Source organism: Callorhinus ursinus, unplaced genomic scaffold (genome assembly GCF_003265705.2).
Source record: "Callorhinus ursinus isolate GAN/ISIS: 27379988/994484 unplaced genomic scaffold, GSC_fseal_2.0 scaffold8, whole genome shotgun sequence".
Lineage (NCBI taxonomy): Eukaryota > Metazoa > Chordata > Mammalia > Carnivora > Otariidae > Callorhinus > Callorhinus ursinus.
The window spans coordinates 59,698,105-59,714,448 of NW_027397070.1; the positions used below are offsets into that span (position 1 = coordinate 59,698,105).

Consider the following 16,344-nt stretch of genomic DNA (forward strand, 5'->3'; position numbering starts at 1 on the left):
TATGTATTCCCTTTAGAAGATAACATTTTTCTTATTTTTTCAGGCTTTCCTCATTTAAAAAAAAATTCTATGTAATACAATTAAGAACATCAGTGTTAGTTTGTGAATAGTGGAATCATTAGCACCAAAAAGGATTCTCGGAGCTTGTCTGTGTTATTAAAACAATGACTGTGGCTTTGGGTCATGTGCAAAGGTTTCATTTCATTTTAACATCCCCAAGTTTGCAAAGCTAGCCAGTGAAATGTCATCATTCATCCTCCTAGGAAACAGTAGTAGCTTCCCCCTAAATAACACTGGATGCTGCCAAGGTAGTCACTGATAGATTCCACGCATCTTTTTGGATCCTACATTCTTGATATTGTGACTCAGAAATGCTTCTGCGTCACTGGCCCTGCCCTAAAGTTTTCTGAGAAGCTACCTCAAGCACAGAAGCAAAGAAACAAATTACCTTTCTGTCCTAGGGCGCAAGTCACTGAACTCTTCCTAACTTTATTTAAACCCACCCCTAAAATCCCACCACTGTTTCTCAGCTTTGCTGCAGGTGTGTGTGTTCACGTCAACCTCCCAAGCCCAAGGCCAGGTCTTCTTCTTTGTTCCCCAGCATGGGTCCAGGAGCACACCTCTCAACTGCATCAATCACATGAGAAACGAAAGTCAGACTACTTTGAGTCAAGCCAAGGCAAATTGGGTTTGTACAAGATTCAACTGGTTCATGGATCCAGGCACCTCGGCCAACGAGCACCTCAACTGGCACCTGAAGTGTACTTTTCTGAAATGTGATTCCTCAAACTCCATTAGCTATCTGCCGTCAGGTGCATTTAGGTTTTCTTTCTAGCTCTGTCGTTCTACGATTTGATTCCTTTTCCTGCCGGAGAAATTCAGGTTTGCGTGAATTTAGGGATTTAGTACTTCAGATTTCTCAGAAAGGCAGTTTATTAGGAAACCTCGTGTTTACTCAAGTATGGGACAAGTCCCACTTGGCCAGCAGGCTAAATGCAATTCCTTGAAATTCTGTTCCATGGACTCCTGGGAGCTAAATGTAACGTTTAGTCATCAATAGGATACTTGAGGTTCATTCTTCCTACTTGCCTTCTTAAGAAGGGACTGGAATTCACGCTGGTATTCTCTAGCAAACGGAACTACCTTCCCGCCCTGTAAAGGTATGTTATTATGGAAAGAGCCACCTATTTTCTGTGTTGGCTTCCTCTATGTTTTTGGATTTAGGCATAGTGTCTTTTCAGACGTGCTGACTTTTTATGGCTTCAAGCAAGGTAATAGTGTATAAATGCCGTTGGCCGTTTACCGTTTGGGATTCAGCTCCATGTCTGGATCTTGTTATGTAGGCATTTTCAGAGCATTACAGCTCAGCTGTGAAAGCACTCTAGCTTAAAGCGAAAATGCAGTAGAACCTTGCTAATCTAACAACTTAATAACACTTGCCACCCCTGCACAGCAAGGACTTAATAGTAAGACTCAAAGCGAGGCTTCCTGTTTTCAGAATGCACGGAGCACATTCCGCTGATGATGGAGTTAGCATAAATGATCTCTAACTATCTCTACCTTTGCTTATTAAAGCCAATGAAACAAGATTATTTTATTGCTGCCCTGGTCTTTTAATTCAGCTGTCGAGGATAGCCTCCAAATACTTGACTGAGAACCCAGCTGAGGCAAGCTAGCTTCTGCTCTGCCTTGTATCCTTCGGTACCAAGACTGTGGAAAATGTCCTCTGGTTTGTGTCGTGCCTTGGGTTTCTTCGGGTGTCCAAAGACAGTCTTTAGGGGAATGTTCAAACACACTTTAGATACAGAAATCCAAACTCCGTAACAGATGATTTGTTTTACTAAGGACTTTATTCACACATATGTAATTCTAATTGTTTGGCCAAAACAGGTTAGTCCATTTTCTCTCCCTGCGGGGGTGAGGGAAGCTTTCATATTCATATTAAAGTTGTTTCCAACGATCTCTAAATGATTTTCAGGGCATAAACAGGTTAAATTTGTTTCTACTTACCATATCCCCCTTCGTAAAACAGATACTGTGTTTCAAAAAGAAGAAAGACAGGTGCGCCCCGGGTGGCATCGTTGGTTAAGCATCCGACTCTTGGTTTCAGATGAGGTTGTGATCTCAGGGTCGTGAGATGGAGCCCTGCATCAGGCTTAGCGTGGAGTCTGCTTAGGATTCTCTCTCCCTCTGCCCTTGCCTCTCACTCTCTCTCTCAGAATAAATAAATAAATCTTAAAAAAGAAGAAGAGAGACTGAAAAAGTGACCGAGTGTTATTTTTGACATGTCACCTATCTCAGCTAAAATTTTACTAACTCTAAGCAGGAGATTTCAGTAGGAAGTTTCTGTGTGTATGTGCATGTGCGTATCTAATATTTTTATAGTCTTTTATATGAGGAAACTTTTTACAGATCCTGGAAGGCAGCCCTCAGTAACAAAGTTTAATGGAGGCATAAGAGGGAAAATTGATGGTTGGTGTTTACAAGTTCCCATGAAAATGACTCCTAATGTATTCAATGAATATGTTTTCTATTGAGCGTTGTGCTTGCATCAGAGTACAACATAACTGCGCTGTAAAAATGGATATGGCCATTTAAAGTACCTTAAGAAATACCTTGCTGGTTTGTGGTCTATGTATAATCCAGTGTCATGCAGGCTTCCTGTATGTGGGGCTTTAGCTCGCCCTGTCTGGTTAATTCAGAATAGGGTCTAGGTGTGATGTGTGGGAGCTGCTTTGGGCAGATCCCTTAGTTTTTTGGCAAGAAGTGGCTCAGAATTTCCAAAGTAACCGTTTTCACTCTCTTGTTTCTTCATGTACGTCTAGAGATGGCATCTGTCAAAGAGGGAAAAGACACCTCAGAGCTTGCCCTGACTTGAGTTGTTCCAAGTGATGTCAATTTAACATCACTCCTTATAAATTAATGCAAACCAGATCATCATAACCCAAGTTTTCCTTCAAGAAAAGGGTATGTACACATGGGGCCGGATATTTCCTTGTTATAAACTCAGCATCAGTGAATGTGGCAGGAGAAGCCTTGGCAGCAGTCCAGTATTCCAAATAATTCTTAGCTGATACCTTAACCCTTGAGGGGGAAGACATTGCTAAAAAATCAGTGAAGAGTAACCTCTTAACTATTCTAAGAAATTCTTCCAGGCTTCATGATCAGTGTGATCTTTCCCACTGAATTCTTGGGAGCCTGCAGAAAATCTGTTGTAAATTTTAAAATAATCCTTTAAAAACATATGTGAGATTATGTCTCGGACTTGCTCAAAACACTCCTGTGACTTCCAATGACATTCAGAAGAAAAAGCATTAAGTCCTCACCCTGCCTCCAAGGTTCCTCATGAGCCGGCCTCCCTCACTGGGCTCCAGCTACCATCCCCCCTTGATATTCCAGCCTTGAATCTGTGCACTCATTTTCTCCCCCTGCCAGAGGTGCTCCCCTCCTGGATGACTCACCCTACAGCCATGACTTCTTCCTTCTTCAGGTCTCTGCTCAGATGTCTCCTCTTCTCAGAGAGGTTTTCCAGAACCCCTCTGCTATGGGCTGAGTGGTGTCCTCCCCAAATTCATATGTGGAAGCCCTAATCTTCAATGTCTCAGAATGTGACTTCATCTGGTGACAAGGCCTTTAAAGGTGTGCTTGAGTTAACATGGGTTTGTAGGGGTAACACTCATCCAGTGTGATTGGTGCCTTTTTAAGAATAGGAGATGGGCGTAGAGACACACCACACATGCACGTGCACAGCAAGAAAATGGCCACCTGTCAGCTAAAGAGATGCTTCAGGAGAAACCAAACCTGCCTATACCTTGATCTTGGACTTCTAGCCTCCAGAGCTATGAGAAAGTACATTTCTGTGGTTGATGGCCCCCAGGCTGTGATATTTTTGTTATGGTGGCCCAAGCTGACTAATACATCCCCCAAGCTAAAGCCCTCCCATGACTCTCCCCCAAAGCCTGCTTTACATCTCTTCCTAGCAAATGAAGTATGAACCTATTTATTTACTTATATCTATTTTAAAATTGAGATATAATTGGTATATAATGTTACACTAGTTTCAGGTGTACAACATAACGATTTGATACGTATGTGTATTGTGAAATGAGCACCACGAGAAGTCTAGTTAACATCCGTCTAGTTAACATCCGTACCACACATCGCTACAATTTTTTTTTTCTTGTGGTGAGAACCTTTAAGACCTACTCTCTTAGAAACTTTCAAATAGACAGTACATATTATTAATTATAGTCATCATGCTGTATATTATATCCCCAGGACTTGTTTCTTTTATACCTGGAAGTCTGTGCCTTTGACCACCTTCACGTATGGTAGGTGTTCAGTAAATATTTGATGAATGAATTAATAAATATATTAAATGATATGCAGTAGCCTAGCTCTACAATAACTGTACTAGGAGCTTTGAGCCATGTGTCAGCACAGATATTGAGGTCCAGTGTTTAAGTCAAATGAACCAACTTGTTCCCTAAATGTATATTAACTTAGATTGAAATGATTATAATTTTGGCAGGCACCTTGAAAATGACATTGAAATGAACCTAGTAACTAGAGAGGTACTAAGTGGAAGTTGTGAATATGCAATCAAATTCAAGAACAGAAAATGGTGTTTTTTTTCTGCTTTCATGGTCATTGTCCTATATTTGGAAAAATTAGGTAAAACACACCAGAAAGAAGCTAATGCTCAAAAATGCAGAGATACTTGAAAGTCTTTGAACACCTCACCAGAAATAACCCAATAAGATTAAAATTCCAGATCAAAATTAGCAAAAACACAGAAAGGGAAGAAAGGCAGTTGTGAGACTTCCCAGTCCCAAACATTTACCACCACACAAATGATTAATAAACGTGGGGTTCCCGCAGCAAATAATTTCCATGTCCACCACCTGTAAGGAATAGCATTACATCACTGTTCTTGGAAAAATAGTGGGAGGTTTCCAACACTCGTGATCCATCGGTCTAGGAGCAGATAAACAATAGAGAAAAAAATAATAAATACAGAAGGATGGATCTTCACTGTCATATAATCAATCAGCAAACATGTATTGACTACCTGCTACTACTTGAAATTCTACCCATGGTGTTATAGGAAAATCCAACGTTAAATGCAAAAGCTTCATGTGATTTACAAAGTCAAGCAAACCCACGGCAAATGGCCACGGACATCAGCCCTGGCTGGAATGGAAGGGAGGGCCCTGACACCAACCACTTTTGTATCTCAAGATCCTTCCATACAGCTAGGGCTCCATCAATATCTGTTGAATGAGTGTCCAAAATGGAAAGAGAAATATGGCAGTGACTCAATTTCTTAAGTGATCCATGAGTCATGAATTCAAAGCTGTTAGAATCTCTGAAAGAACTTTAGTCAGCAAGTTGTGTAGGGAAAAAAGAGGCTCCTGGACATCCAATCCAATGAAACGGGGATTCCCTACACTCCAGCTTGAAATCCAATTAATAGTCTGGGTCTGTAGTTGACTGCCCTCCTGACAGCAATAGTGAATGCTACTTTTGTCTGCCCTCCGTGCACACCCTCTTTCTTTGGATAATTGGCCTTTCTCACTCTTGGTTCACACAGTTTAAGGTGGAGCCAAGCCCTCCCTAACCCCCAGACATGAAGATGGGCAATTGGATCAGGTCAGGCCAATGCAAGTTTTCCTTCCACTTGACCACAGTGGTTGGTTTAGGGATATTAGGTGACTCAAGATAGGCCTCTAAGACGCAATCCCAGGATTCATGCTGGGTCTTCTGAGGGGGAAAAAAAGCTCTTTCTTTCTACTAGAATTTAAACTTTTAGATGTAGGCGTGATGCTAGTCATTTTAACTCTGTCAGCAGAGGGGTAAACAGACTCTAGAGGTGGAAAAAGTATGTGTGTGTGTGTGTGTGTGTGTGTGTGTGTGAGAGAGAGAGAGAGAGAGAGAGACAGATAACTGCCCTTTGGTCACTTGGATACAGCTGTGCCTGAAACTGGCTATACCCTATGGTCTTGGTTATACCACCCACAAATGCGCATACTCACTTCAGCAAATTTGAGTTGGTTTCCCATGGCTTGCTAGCAAAATGACTTGATTAATAAATACAGCAACACAGAGCAAGCCTCAAACTACTCTGCCTTTCAGTGAGACATCCCGTGGTGAAAGCAGGTGTCAAGAGATAGGGATTCAAATTTAGGGATGGGGAAAGTTACCTTGCTGCTCTGTGGCTGAGTTTCCTCATCTGTGAAATGGGACAGTCATAAAACCTGCCTTATTGTGAGGACTAAGTAAATCAGTATATGAAAAGTACTCCAAATGTTAGCCAATATTGTTGTTATTAAGATTATTCCCATTTTTAAATTTTTTAATATTTTATTTAAATGTTATTCCTATTTTTAAAAAAAGATTTCATTTATTTATTTGAGAGCGAGCGAGCATGTGTGTGTGTGCATGGGGGAGGGGCAGAGGGAGAGGGAGAAGCAGACTCCCTGTTGAGCGGGGAGCCCCACAGGGGGCTTGATCCTGGGAATCTGAGATCATGACCTGAGCTGAAGTCAGATGCTTAACGGACTGAGCCACCCAGGTGCCCCTGTTATTCCCGTTTTAAAAAACTATTATCTCAATGCCTGTGTTCTGTTGCTCTATTAAAGGCACCCTTTTGGCATCAGCTTTGAACTGTTACCAAGTTGAATTAAATATCCACAGGGTCTACTAATTATTGGATAAAATAGCCCTTTATCCAGTTATTCAGAAAGGAAGCCCATATTCAAGTCTGGGGTTTACCTAACACTTGAATCCACTAGGAGCACCCATGGCTGAACAAGAGGCCCCTGGAGGACAGGGTGACTTATCACTGCAAGAGCCCATGAGGACCAGGAACCCAGGTCTCCATCGGCACCTGCAGAACCAGCCCAAGTTCCCTTCTCCATTGAATCCAATGGGGAAATGAGTATTTTTTTAGAGGAATCTCCATGGGATATCTCCATAGGATAATCTCCATAGGATAATGGGAGCTTTAGCTTGCATCTTGAAGCTGTTGTAAAAGAAAATAACAGTGTCGGTGATTTCTCCTTCCTGTTTAAGCACTTTGTGAAGTGCCGTCCCCTAAATTAAACTGGGAAGTCAGGAAAAAACGTGTTCCCATGCCAGCATATGGACCCACAGGCCCACTTGGCCAGAGCTTTCTAGCACATGGGAGTTCTCCTAGAGCAGAGCTGGGGAACTGGGCCAGACTGCAATATAAGAATTTCCCTCTGATGTAGAAAAACAGAAAAAAGAAGAAAGAAAGAAAGAAAGAAATTTAATCATCTCAGTCAAAAACATATGGAGGCTTTCTTTTCAAATGCTTTAATTCTCTCCTTCTCCTCCTCCCTTCTCTTCTTTGTTTATTGTAGTAACACACACACACACACACACACACCCAGAGTATAAAATTTCCCATCTTAAACATTTGAGAGCCTACGCTTCAATGGGCATTAGTAGAGTCATAGTGTTGTGCAATCAGCACCACCATCCCTCTCCAGAACTTTTTCATCTTCCCAAACTGAAACTCCGTACCCATGAAACACTAACTTAACTCCCCATGCCCCTCTGCCCTTCCTCCCGGCCCCTGAAAACCACCATTCTACTTCCTGGTCCCTGAAAAACCACCATTCTACTTCCTGGTCCCTGAAAACCACCATTCTACTTCCTGGTCCCTGAAAACCACCATTCTACTTCCTGGTCCCTGAAAAACCACCATTCTACTTCCTGGTCCCTGAAAAACCACCATTCTACTTCCTGGTCCCTGAAAACCACCATTCTACTTCCTGATTCCGTGAACGTGATTAGTCCTCCCATTAGTGGAATCAGAGGTTGTGTTCCTTCCACACGGGCTTATGTCGCTCACCATGATATCTTCAAGGCTTGTTCACATTGGAGCATATGTCAGAATTTCCCTCTTTAAAAAGATTCGATACTATTCTGCTGTATGTACCACATTTACCACATTTTGTTTACTCAGATCTAGCGATGGACGTTGAGGTTGCTTCTACCTTTTGGCTTTCGTGAATAACGCTCCTATGAACACGGGTGTACAAATATCTATGCAAGTCCCAGCTTTCCATTCTCTGGTGGAATTGTTGGATCACAGGGTAATTCTGTGTTTAATTACTGGAGGAATCATCATATGTTTTCCGCTGCAGCTATACCATTTTATGTTCCCTCCGGCAATGCATGGCGGTTTCAATTTCTCCACATCTTCACCAATATCTGTTATTTTCTGCTTTTGTTGTTGTTGTTGTTGTTGTTTAAATGGCCATGCTAATGCGTGTGAAGTGGTATCTCATTGTGGTTTTGACTTGGGTTTCCCTGATAATTAGTGATGTTGAGCATCTTTTCATGGATTATTGACCATTTGTATATGTTCTTTGGGGGAATGTTTATCTAAGTTCTTGGCTCATTTTTAATTGGGTTGTTTGTTTTTTTACTGTTGAGCTGTAAGACTTCTTTATATATTCTGGTTATCAGTACCTGATCAGATGTATAATTTACAAGTATTTTCTCCCATTTTGTAGGTTGCCTTTTTGCTCTGTTGATAGTATCTTTTCATGCACAGAAGTTTTACATTTTGATGTAGACCACTTTATCTAATTTTCTTTGGTTACCTGTGCTCTAGGTGTCATATCCATAAAACCAATGCAAATCTAGTGTCATGAAGTTTTTTCTCTGTCCTTTAAAGTTCTATAACTTTAACTCATATTTAGATCTTTGATCCCATTTCAAGTTAATTTTTGTATGTGGTGTCAGGTCCAACTCCATTCTTTTGCATGTGGCTATCCAGTTTTCCTATCACCATTTGTTGACAAAAAACAAACAAAAAACACCCCACCATGTTTAGTTTCAAAATCACACATAACTGTAGATTTTGAAACCTTTCTCAGCTCTTTCAGTGTTTGCTCTGTGTATTTTGAAGCTCTGTGAATACACATTTAGTTGAATACACAACCGTGATGTCTTAATGAATTGATCTTGCATCATTGTGAAGTGTCCCTCTTTTTCTTTGGTTATATTTATCCTGAAGTTCCCCTTGTCTGATATTAATAGAGCCACTTCAGATTTCCTATTATTGATATTGTATACTATATCTTTTTCCATCCTTTTATTTTAACCTTTTTTATATTTAAATTAGATCTCTTTGAGGCAATGTTTAATTGGGTCTTGCTTTCTTATCCTGTCTGACAATCTCTGACTTTTAATTAAAGTGTTTTTATTTAATGTAGTTACTGATATGGTTGGATTTAAGTCTACTATCTTAACTATTTTGTTTTTTACTGGGTTATCTGCTATTTTCCCCCTCTTTCATGGCTTTCTTTTGGATTTAGTATTTTTACATTCTATTTTCTCTCTATTAGCTTATTATCAATAGCTGCTGCTTTATTTTTTTGGTGGAGTGGGGTATAGAGTTCTCAATATGCACCTTTAACATCACAGTCTACTTTCAAATCATGATATATCTTGTAATGTATAACCTAAGAACCTTATAATAGTATGCTTCCATTTCTTCCTTTGGGTCCTTAATGCACTTTGTGCCATACATCTTACTTCTACATGCATAATAAACCCCATAATACATTGTTATTATTTTTGCCTTAAATATTCCATTCTCTTTAAAAGAAAATTTTAGGTTAGGGAAACATATATTTTATCTTTACATACACATTCACCACGTCGATGTTCTTCTTCCCTTTTACATAGATCCAGGTTTCCAACTGGTATCATTTGCCTCCACCTGAAAGGCTTACTTAAACATTTCTTATGGTATAGGTCTCCTAGATGAAAAGTCTTATTTTGCTTTCATTTTTGAAGGATATTTTTTCTAGATATAGAATTCTACTTTGACATTTTTTTTCCCTTCCTGCACCGTGACAATGCATTCTCCTTTTCTTCTGACTTGCATTGTCCCTGACAAGAAGTCTGACTATCCTTGTCTCTGTCCCCTGTTTATAAAGTGTCTTTCTTTCTCTGGCTTCTTCTAAGAACTTTTTCAACCCTTTTTACTTGGCAAGATGGCGGAGTATGACTTGACTACTCGCATCGCACACTTTTTGGATTGGCATCTAGTCTTTCCGTTGCTTGAGTTTCTCTCCGTAAAAGAGATATATAATGAAAAAGAATTATTACAGGGAAATTGGATCTCCTTAGTGATACCAACATGGTAGACTTTGCTATAGATGTATACAAAAACCTTTATTCTGATGATATTCCCCATGCTTTGAGAGAAAAAAGAACCACAGTTGTTGCACAACTGAAACAGCTTCAGGCAGAAACAGAACCAATTGTGAAGATATTTGAAGATCCAGAAACTACAAGGCAGTTGCAGTCAACCAGAGATGGTTGGATGCTGTTTGACTACCTGGTGGACAAGCATGGTTTTAGGCAGGAATATTTAGATACACTCTACAGGTATGTGAAATTTCAATATGAATGTGGGAGTTACTCTGGAGCTGCAGAGTATCTTTACTTCTTTAGAGTGTTGGTTCCAGCAACAGACAGAAGTGCTTTGAGTTCACTCTGGGGAAAATTGGCCTCTGAAATCTTAATGCAGAATTGGGATGCAGCTATGGAAGACCTTACATGGTTAAAAGAGATCATAGATAATAATTCTGTGAGTTCTCCACTTCAGTCTCTTCAGCAGCGAACATGGCTCATCCATTGGTCTCTGTTCGTTTTCTTCAGCCACTCCAAAGGGCGTGATAATATAATTGATCTCTTCCTTTACCAGCCACAGTATCTTAATGCAATTCAGACAATGTGTCCACATATTCTGCGCTATTTGACTACAGCCGTCATAACAAAGATGTTCAGAAATGCCGACAGGTGCTAAAAGATCTTGTTAAAGTTATTCAACAGGAGTCTTACACATATAAAGACCCAATTACAGAATTTGTCGAATGCTTATAGGTTAACTCTGACTTTGATGGGGCTCAGAAAAAGCTAAGGAACTGTGAATCAGTACTTGTGAATGACTTCTTCTTGGTGGCTTGTCTTGAGGATTTCATTGAAAACGCTCATCTCTTCATAAATGAGACTTTTTTTTTTTAAAGATGTATTTATTTATTTGAGACAGAGAGAATGAGAGAGAGAGAGTACATGAGAGGGGGGAGGGTCAGAGGGAGAAGCAGGCTCCCTTACTGAGCAGGGAGCCTGATGTGGGACTCGATCCCGGGACTCCGGGATCATGACCTGAGCCAAAGGCCGTCGTTTAACCAACTGAGCCACCCAGGCGCTCCATAAATGAGACTTTTTGTCGCATCCACCTGTGTATTAGCATTAACATGTTGGCAGACAAACTGAACATGACTCCAGAAGCTGAAAGGTGGATTGTAAATTTGATTAGAAATGCAAGGCTGGATGCCAAGATTGATTCCAAATTAGCTCCTAACTGGGCAACTCAGGACTCTGGCTTCTACTGAAGAACTGTATGAAGACAAGATGAAAAAACTATAAAATAAAGATGAAATAATAAAACCATTATATAAAGGGTGACCTGCATTTTAGGAACAATTAACATATTGAGTATAAATTTTGGGGAATTTGAATAAATTTGGCTGTGTTTCATTTAAAAAAAAACTTTTTCATCACTGGTTTTCAGCAATTTTGATTATATGTGTTGTGATGTGCTTTTATTTGTATTTTTTCTGCTTGGTCTTCATTGAGTGTCTTGGACCTATGTTTTTAGTTATTAAATTTGGGGACATTTTGGCCATTATTTCTTCTAATAGATTTTCTGTTCTCCCTTTTCTAGGGCTCCCCTTTCATATATAGTTGACTACTTGATTTTGTCCCGCAGGTCACTAAAGTTCTTTCATTTTTTTCAGACTTTTTTTTTCTCCATGTATTTCTTTTGTTATTTCTTCAAGTTCACTGATCTTTTCTTCTGCAGTGTCCAATCTCTTGTTATGCCTACCCATTGACTTTTTTTTTATTTCCTTTGGTTCCATTGAAATTTTATTCATTTCTTTATAATAGTTTGGAATAATAGTTTGGAGGAATTTCTTTCCTCATGTCATTTCCTCTTGAACATATTTATGAGAACTATTTTAAAGTCCTTGTTTGATAATTCTATTATTGCTGTCATTTCTGGGTCTGTTCCTATTGATTAATTTTTCTTCTGGTTGTGACTCATGTCTTCCTGCTTCTTTGAATGTCTAGTAACTTTTGGTTGCAATTATGAACATCACACTGTTTTGTGTCTGGATTGTGTTGTCTTTCTTTAAAGAGTTTTGAAATTTGGTTTGGCACGTATTAATGTACTTGTGGATTAGCTTAATTCTTTTGAGCTTATTTTACAGCTTTGTTAGGTTGGATGTAGAGTATCCATTACCTTAGAGCTAGTTTACCTCCACAACTATGGCACAACTTCTGAGGTCTTTAGTAAAGGCCTTAGAGGTTGTAGTATGCTGAATAAAGGCCTCCTGAATTGCCTACATCTTAATCCCTGGAACCTGGAAATATGTTAGGATACATGCCAAAGGGGAATTGAAATAGCAGCTGGAATTAAGTTTACTGATCAGCAGACTTTGAAATAGGAAGATGATACTGGCTTATCCAACAGTTTTTAAAAACTAAAGAGGGAAGCAGAAGAGAGAACCAGAGAGATAGAGGGTGAGGATTCAGCTCAGTGTTGTTGACTTTGGAGTTGGAAAAAGGGGGCCGTGAATCAAGGAAAGTGGGGGGCCTCACCAAGGTGAAAGACACAAAGATGTGAATTCTTCCCTAGGTCTTCTAGAAAGGAATGCACCATGCCAACACTTTGATTTTAGCCAGTGAGATCTGTATCAGATTTCTGACTTACAGAATTGTAAGATAATAAACTTAGGTTGTTTTAAATCACTACACTTATAACAATTTGTTACAGTAGCCATAGAAAACAAGGTTTCTCCACATTGACTAGGTGGCACTCAGTTGTCTCCTAGAGAGCTATGGATGCTGAGAAACTTTCAGTTTATAGCTCCCTGGGAGTTCTTTCACCTTGCTTTGTTCCCTTTCCCTCAGGGATTATAGTCCTGCTGTCCAATGTCTGAAGTAATTGTATCATATGTTTCGTGAGGTTGTCTAGTTCTTTATGGCAGGAAGAAAACAAGTAGTATTGGTTATTCCACCAGGACTAGACATGGGGGAGCGGGTAGGGACACAGAATTCAGCTCCTACCAGTGCTTTTCCCTACTGAAGTTACTGTTTCAAAAAAGATTGGGATCCTTTTCTCCTTCTGTTTCTATGGCCCATTGGCCATTCTCTATCACTGAATGGTGGTGGTGAAAAATGTAATGGGGTAAATTTGATTTGCTGGATAGTGTGCCAGAATATGGTCAGGATACATTTCCTATCCTCAAGGGCCTTTCTTTTTGTGGTGGAATTATATTTTTGATATTAAAATATTAACTGGAGCACCTGGGTGGTTCAGTCGGTTAAGCATCTGACTCTTGGTTTAGGCTCAGGTCATGATTGCAGGGTCATGAGATGGAGCCCTGTGATGGGCTCTGTGCTCAAGGGGGAGTCTGCTTGAGATTCTCTCTCACCTACTCCCTCTGCCCCTCCCCCCCATATACAAACACTATCTCTGTCTCTCAAATAAATAAATAAATCTTTAAAATAGTAACTGATTTTTTTTGGTCTAGAGTCCCTTCTTCTACCCATTGCCCCACAGACAGATTTCTATACACCTTGGACGCTCACACAAGCCTCTTTATTCTCACATACGTATAAGCAGCATGAAAATGCTGAGACTGGGACCAATGGTTGGCAGCCTTACAGTCAAGAATGAGAGAAAACTACACACTAACTGACAATGAAGTACCCAGCAGAAATGAGGATGTCTGCGTGGATGATGATTTTGAAGACCAGATGCCCAGCTCCACAGCCCAGAACTTAGATGCAACTCCAAAAGAAATCAGGAACACCTCAAATTAACTAGAATTCCTATTGGGCTGTGCCAGTAGCATGGAAACTCAAGAAATACATTTTATTTTAGTTTATTAAAGATTTATTTAGTTGAGAGAGAGCACAAATGGGAGGAGGGGCAGAGGTAAACGGAGAGGAAATCTCAAGCAAACTCCATGTTCAGCATGGAGCCTGACTCGGGGCTCAACCCTACAACCCTGAGATCATGACCTCAGCCAAAATCAAGAGCCAGACACTTAACCAACTGAACCACCCAGGCACCCCAAAATTAAATTTTAAAAGTCACATTTCTTGGGCGCCTGGGTGGCTCAGTTGGTTAAGCGACTGCCTTCGGCTCAGGTCATGATCCTGGAGTCCCGGGATCGAGTCCCACATCGGGCTCCCTGCTCAGCGGGGAGTCTGCTTCTCCCTCTGACCCTCTTCCCTCTCATGTGCTCTCTCTCTCTCACTCTCTCTCTCTCAAATAAATAAATAAAATCTTAAAAAAAAAATAAAAGTCACATCTCTTGCACCCTGAAATCAATATCTGCAGTATTGTCTAACTGGGGAAGCAGGACATTTTCATAAAAAGAGAGGTACTGTCACTGGGTAGTGGATAGGAGGGGTAAATAAGCTGTTGTATTGCAGCCACTTTTTACAGAAGTTCAAGGCCTCTGCAGCCCGTAGAGGTGAAGAGAGCATCATGAATGACTGGTAGCCTTCTTCCAATATTAACTGACCATAGTGGTTAGGGTGATGCAGAGCACCTAACAAACTAGGTGCAATAATAAGGAAACCCCAAATTTAAAAGATTAATGAAAACAGGAGTTTACTCTGCATATGTAATAGATTGATGGGGTTAATCCTGGCTGCTAGGTGACTTCTTCCACACAGTCATTCAGGTCCCAGGATGCTACGTCTCCCAGCACAAGGAGGAACAGTTTAACAACAACGTAGAGAATTACTAATGGAAGGAGTCCTCCTAGTTCCCGTTTGCCGAGTGTTTCTTGTGCCAAGAACAGTGTTGAGACTCCCCATTTGATCCCCACAATAATCCTTTGTGAAGAAGCTGGGGCTTCTTTACACCCAATTCTGGCTAACCCTGAGCCAGATTCTTAATCATTCTACTCTACCTCAGCCTTTTGATTTATGCTGATGTTGCATTCCTGAGAAGTTCATTCAAAAACAGTTAATTCAAAAACATGTAAAGCAAAAATGAAGTTTCTTGCCAGAAATGAAGGAAAAGCAAAGCAGGAGAGATGCTCCAGTAGATTGCAAAGGATTCCAGTCATGTAAATGTTTTCATCAGATTGCATTAATATGAACAGTAAATAAACAGTTCATGGGGAAACTTGAATATATTAAAATTTATTCATGGAATAACAACAAGAAAGAAGATAGCTCCTTACTAAGGAAGCACTGGCCAATATAGTCTGCAGAAGCCGGTAGGCAAGTCTCCAGCTTCTACACTAGAAGAATTCTCATGTATGAAGACTCTCTTCATGTTAGTGGTGTTCCCTACTGAACACGCATTACACTTGGCGGTCCTGCTTAACCATTTTCTTAGCTCTTTCATCAGAGTGAAGCATATAGCTGAAGCCCGTGAAAATAGTAATTAATAATAATGACTATTATTATTAATAATAATAGTCAAGAGCACTATGGGCAGGCACTATTCTAAATACATGCACTTATTCATTTGGTCTTCATATTCGTCCAGTAGGATAGATTCTTTTATCATCTCCATTTCACAGATGAGGTTAACTGAGGCACTGGGAAGGTGAATAGCTTCCTGTAATGGTTACCTTTATGTGTCAACTTGGCTGGGCCACAGGGCCCAGAGAGTTGGTCAAACACTATTCTGGATGTTTCTTTGAGGGTATTTCTGGATGAGATTTGTATTTAAATCAGTGGACTTTGAGTAAAGCAGATTGCACATTGCCCTCCATACTGTTGGGGAGGCCTCATCCAATCAGTTGAAAGACTGAAGAGAACAAAAGGCTGACCTCGCCATTAACAAGAAGAAATTCTGCCAGCAGCCCGCCTTTGGACTCCATCTGCAGCATCAGCTCTTCCTAATTCACTAACAGACTGCCTTTGAACTTGAACTGCAATTCTTTCCTGTGTCTGCAGCCTGCCAGCCTCCACCATCAGATTTTGGACTTGCCAAACCTCCACAATCACATAAGCCGATTGCTTAAAATAAATCTCTTTCTCTATATCACATCCTATTGGTTCTGTTTCTCTGGAGAACCCCACATCCCCACCTAAGGCACTTGTCTAAGGTTATATACCCAATAAATGGTAGAAACGGCTTCCAGTCCTGCAGTCTGGTGCCAGAATCCATACTCTTGATGGGAACTGTCCTGTTAGCCTTTATCAGTGCAGTGGGTAACCTCTATTTTGATGCCGGTAGTGATAGCTTTTTCCTAC

The 16,344-nt window shown here is 40.4% G+C and overlaps 1 long non-coding RNA gene and 1 pseudogene across 2 annotated transcripts in view; both read left to right on the forward strand.

The window, feature by feature from the left end:
• Nucleotides 1-1,074: 1,074 nt before the first annotated feature.
• LOC141373296 (uncharacterized) overlaps nucleotides 1,075-16,344 on the forward strand; it is a 46,658-nt gene continuing 31,388 nt past the window's right edge. For both annotated transcript variants that reach the window (XR_012379122.1, XR_012379121.1), the window contains exons 1-2: nucleotides 1,075-1,160; nucleotides 2,826-2,967. This is a non-coding gene — a long non-coding RNA (uncharacterized lncRNA). The remainder of the gene's footprint in view (nucleotides 1,161-2,825; nucleotides 2,968-16,344) is intronic.
• Nucleotides 10,038-11,073, forward strand: LOC112821845 (eukaryotic translation initiation factor 3 subunit E pseudogene; annotated as a pseudogene).